Raw genomic sequence first — 5,719 nt, 5'->3', positions numbered from 1 at the left:
ATTGAACTGGCTACCGAAAACAAAACAAAACAAAACAAAACAAAACAGGGTTATCGAAGATATCCTACATGGTGCCACTTCATATGCTTCCGTTCCAAATAATAGTAATTCTGATATCTATTTAATGTTCACTTAGGACATGGGCAGCGGTCACTGGGGTGGGCTGGGGGTGGGGGAGTTCGTTCTTAAGGACACATTTAGACAGAACTGAATTGAGTTGTCTTTAAGTGTTAGAGCGTGATGATTACAACCTAGGCTTTGGGTGCCAGGATCTCTACTCCTAACACAGTCCACCTGACAGCTTCCACAAGAAGTAGGCTCCTGGGGGCTGGGGATTTAGCTCAGTGGTAGAGCGCTTACCTAGGAAGCGCAAGGCCCCAGCTCCGAAAAAAAGAACCAAAAAAAAAAAAAAAAAAAAAAAAAGTAGGCTCCTCCTGGCCACATCATCTCCCCGGGAATACCTATGTCTTAAAGGTTCCTCCACTCAGGACACTGAAGATAAGGTCTGTTGGGTTTCGCTTTGTTTTGTTTTGTTTTGTTTTGTTTTGTTTTGTTTTGTTTCTGGAGAAGCTGTCCCCATGGCTGCAGGGGCCGTGGGAGGACGGTGCACTTTGGGACTGCTCATAACAGCATCGTTGAGCATCTGAGCTATAGCAGACCATTAGAATGTCAATGGGGGCAATACTCAGATAAGCTGCAGGGTCCTCACAGAATGACATATGATACAGAAATATAAGCTAACTAAAACTGTGTGCCAGTCTAGCGACATCTCAAACCAGAACAAGAAGAAACAAAAATAAACAAACAAAAGAACCCCAGGCCAAAAGAACATATTTATTGTTGAAGCACATACAATAGAGGCCCATGGCATGGCCCGCTGGATTAAAGTGCTTGCTTGCCACTGGAAATGTGAATTTGATCCCAGGAAGGCAGGGGGCACATTGCAGGAGGACAGAACTGACTTCTGCAAGTTGTCCTCTGACCTCCAAACTCACTCTATTGCATAGGGCCTCACAGGTACACACACACACACACACACACACACACACACACACATACAAATAAATGTAATAAATGCTTAATATTACACATATAAACACATGCATGTACATATACTGCCCATTTAATGAATACTTACAATAATAAAAATATAAAAAGCAATAAAGACTACGAATTGGCAGGAAAGCCACCACGTTCCCAAGAGTGGCTGGCTGCCTTTGGGAAGAGGAATCAAGAAAGGCAATAACACGTCCGTAAGGAAGTGTTCTAGCTCAATCACCAGAGCCATAAACAAACAAGCACAATCAAGTAGGGAATGTAGAGACAGGAACATTGCCTAGAAACTAGTGGACCAGCCAGCTGAGAAGACACAAGAGAGAGTGCCTCGCAAACAAGGCACAATGTGAAAATACATGGCCTCCACATACATCTTCTGCTTGTGTCCCCCTACAAGGGTGTGTGTGTGTGTGTGTGTGTGTGTGTGTGTGTGTGTGTGTGTGTGTGTGCAGACAGACAGGCACAGAGAGAGGAGATGGGGAGACATTTCTTCCAGTGGAGAAAGTATTTCATTCATGTACGAAGGTTTTCTAGTTTGCTTCTGTTGCTGGGATGAACATCAGAACCTAAAACAACTCAAGGAGGAAAGGGTTAATTTCATCCTAACGTCCTAGTCACTGACCTGTGACTGAGGGAAATCAGAGCAGAAACTGAAACAAGCTTAGCAAGCAACCACAGATACTGGTTCTTACAGGCTGTTCCCCGGCTGTCACATGGCTACCTTTCTTATACAGTTCAGGCCCACCTGCATAGGGACCCACTGCACCGTGGGCTGGGCCTTCCATATCAATTGGAAATCGGGAAAAATGCCCCCTTGTGGCCATGCCCACAGGCCAATCTGATGGAAGCGGCCCTCAAACGGGTCTCCGCCTTCCAGGCTTGTTCAGTTGAAACCAAAATTAGCCACCACAGAAGGATGACACACCGTCCTAATCATGGCTGTGTCATGGACAAGAGCTAACCTTTTGTTGAGAGAAACTTTACATTTTCAGAGGAGGTGCTGGCATGAATTCAGGTTGCTAACAGTTTACCCCACAAACCAAACCGCCAGAGTGTAGACCTGTAGGACAAATGTTGTGCTGACGGCAACGTTCTTATGAACTAGTCCTCAGTTTTCAGTTATTCTGATGATATTTTTCCCCCTTCGAGCCTTCACTCTCAATTTTTGACTGAGGCTATAACTTAAAATCAGAGTTTCTCTCTTCTTTGTGGTATTACCGCTTTTAAGCTAGCTCCTCCCCTCTCCTACCCAAAGGACTCATCTGATTGGTTTCTGGCTCTTGAAGCCTGGCCAATAATTCCTTCTTTCCTACTTAAGTGTGAAAACAGCTTTCAATAGGTACCTAAATAAATTTTACCTATAAAGTACTACTAAAATGAGAAAGCAAGAGCAGGATATTCAACCCCTAAATCGGCAATTTTAGTGTCATAAATAATTGCTCCAACTTGATGATGCTCTGCAGATTCTCTGGTGTCTAGATTTTTCAATTTTTATAAATTAGAGAGAGAGAGAGAGAGAGAGAGAGAGAGAGAGAGAGAGAGAGAGAGAGAGAGAGTGTGTGTGTGTGTGTGTAGGTAAGTGTGCCACAGCATACACATGGTGCTCAGATGACAATTTCATGGAGACGATTTATGCCTTCAATCTTTACGTGGGTTCTGGAAATGGGACTCAGGCTACTGCACCAGGTCCTGTCTGCGTGCCTACATTTACTTCCACTGTGTGTTAGCACGAATTGATGAAGCAAACTGTGAGGTCTTGGAAATGCTGGTGAGGGGTGGAGACTTGTGAACATCCAGAGTGCTTTGGAAATGAAAAGCTGAGTCAGAGTCTTTTCCTGATGCTTTTGACCTTAATGAATGCAGGCGCTTGGTCTTGAAGGGGAGCCAGAGCTTCATGAAGAATTTTTAGATTCTTAAGACTTAAACTCATTTTCCCTGGAGACCAACTCGATCTGATTTCCTAAGTCAATAAATAAAACTGGGTTTGCAGACCTATTCCTCTAACCCCAGCTCTTGGGAAATAGAGGCAGGAAGATCAGAAACTTGAGGTCATCCTCAAATTCCAAGTTCTAGGCCAGCCTGGGCTACACAAGCTCCTGTCTCAAAAGAGCAAAATCAACCAACCAAACAAAAAATCCCATGCAAATAAAAAAATGAACATAATCTGTAGCAATGTTTTAAAAAGCCATATTACATAAAAAATGTTCTGAGATTCCAGTTCTGCAGAACTTTTTTTTAAATTTTTATTTTATCTTATTTATATAAGTACACTGTAGCTGTCTTCAGACACACCAGAAGAGGGCATCAGCTCTCATTACAGATGGTTGTGGGCCACCATGTGGTTGCTGGGATTTGAACTCAGGACCTCTGGAAGAGCAGTCAGTGCTCTTAACCGCTGAGCCGTCTCTCCAGCCCTCTGCAGAGCTTTTACAGAAATTTAGCTTATATTTATGGTGAGCTTCCTTCTTTTTCCAACTGTGAGTGGACCCTGTTCCCCAGTGCTGAGCTGTGGAAAGCCGTGGGGAGCCTGAGCAGCACCTTGGTCTAAGCTAAGCAGAAAGGAGAGCAGGAGAGAAGCACAGACGAGGGAGAAGGTGAGGGAGCCGTGGGAAAATGAGGAAGACTTTCCCAGCTAGGAGTGAAGTCAGATGAAAGAGTGTGCCAGCTAAGAAACTGTTCAGTATGCATCTGGGATTTCCTTTCTAACAACAAAAGAAGTCACCTTTGTTGCACAGTGAGCAGGAGAGTTGTGTAAGTTAGAGTGAGGTTTTTTTTCCCCCCATGAAATTCTAGAGGACCAGAATGAAAAAGGTAGTAAACCTGACTGTTTTAACAGGGATTTCCACTGAAGGTGATGCTCCTTTCTATCTGGGAGGTGGTAAGGAAAGGGGAGGCATAGCCAGCTAGCAGCATATTCAATCACTGTATTAGAGGGCTAGAATACACACTCTTCTTACCGCTATTTATGTCTGTTTGTTTATTTCATGTGTATGGGTACACTGTCGCTGTCTTCAGTCACACCAGAAGAGGGCATCGGATCCCATTACAGATGGGAGCCACCATGTGGTTGCTGGGATTTGAACTCAGGACCTCTGGAAGAGCAGTCAGTGCTCTTAACCACTGAGCCATCATCTCTCCAGCCCAGTGATTCTTATTTTAATGATACCCACATTTAAATGTGCATAGACACAGATGGTTAAGCAGGGGACCACCCCTAAAGGTTACCAAGAGAACGCAATTCCACCGTATTGCACGCACACCCTTGTTCAGGCCACATTGGCCCTTCTATTGATCATGCATGGATATGCTGAGAATGGGCTTGAAAAGATACTGTCTACATTTGACCATTACCAGAACAGGACAATCTATGCTACCAATCAGAGATGGCTGTGCATGTAGCCTGGTGCGGGTGGGAGTTGCCCAGGGCTCTGAGCTTGCTAGGTGCATTGTTTGGAGAGGAATGTATGTGCCTAGTGTCTGCAGGAGAAAGAGCCTGACAGGTCCAGTATTACACAAGGGTGTGTGTGTGTGTGTGTGTGTGTGTGTGTATAACCAAAACCAAACAGTTGTCTCCCTTGGCAAGAAACAAATGGAACCCCAAACTGCCAATGTGCAAACATCTATGGTAAATCAACTAGCACATACATAAACATAAACATATAGAAGCTGCCCATCATTCGCAGACACTAAGCAACTCAACCTTTTAGGTAGCAGCTTCTCTCAAAGTCACAAGGCTCAACTTACTTTTGTTTTTTTTTGTTGTTTTTTTTTGTTTTTTTTTTTTTGTTTTTTCTTTTCTTTTCTTTTTTTCGGAGCTGGGGACCGAACCCAGGGCCTTGTGCTTGCTCGGCAAGCGCTCTACCACTGAGCTAAATCCCCAACCCCTTACTTTTGTTTTTAATTCTTGTCATAAAGCCAGTTGAATTTAGCACCAGGGCCTAGCACACGACTTCTGTGGTGCTGATGTCAGCGTTGATAACCTACTGCCACCAGGGCACCCAGGAAGCTTAGTTTTGAGTGTTTAAAAATAATCTTGACCTTAACTTTAACTTTTTGGACTTCCAGTTACCACCAGCCATAAGTTCGCTTTCTAAACTGAAGATCCTCGGGCTCACAGGAAATGACTTTGTGTCCTTCCCAGAGGAAATCTTTTCCTTAGTGTCCCTGGAGAAATTATATATCGGACAAGACCAGGGGTCTAAGCTTTCCTCTTTGCCAGAAAACATCAAGAAACTGACGGTAAGCCTTCCCAATCAACAGCCGAGAAGTGCATATACCACACCCGTGCACTAATACTGAGGAAACGTGAGACGGTGTTTCCTCATGGTGTAAGGGATGTCGTCGCAAACAGTGGGTTTCAAATGTGCAGGCTCACTGTTATCGCGCAATACTCTACTATGCTTGTTCAATATGTCGTCCTAAAAAAAGATGTCTTCTATTTATTCTCCAACAATCTCATACACATACACAGTACATCACGGTCCTACCCACCCCAACTTTCCTGCATACCTCCCCAAGGCAGCTCCCAACTCGGCTGCCTTCTTAGTCAGGGTTCCTATTGCTGTGATAAGACACTATGGCCAAAAGCGACTCGGGAAGGAAAGGGTTTATTTCACTCACAGTTCCATATGGCAATTCATCACCAAAAGCAGTGAGGGCAGAA

Source organism: Rattus norvegicus, chromosome 2 (genome assembly GCF_021556685.1).
Source record: "Rattus norvegicus strain SHRSP/BbbUtx chromosome 2, alternate assembly SHRSP_T2T, whole genome shotgun sequence".
In the NCBI taxonomy this organism is placed as follows: Eukaryota; Metazoa; Chordata; class Mammalia; order Rodentia; family Muridae; genus Rattus; species Rattus norvegicus.
The sequence above is the reverse complement of the archived record's forward strand: the minus strand, read 5'-3'. Positions refer to the sequence as shown.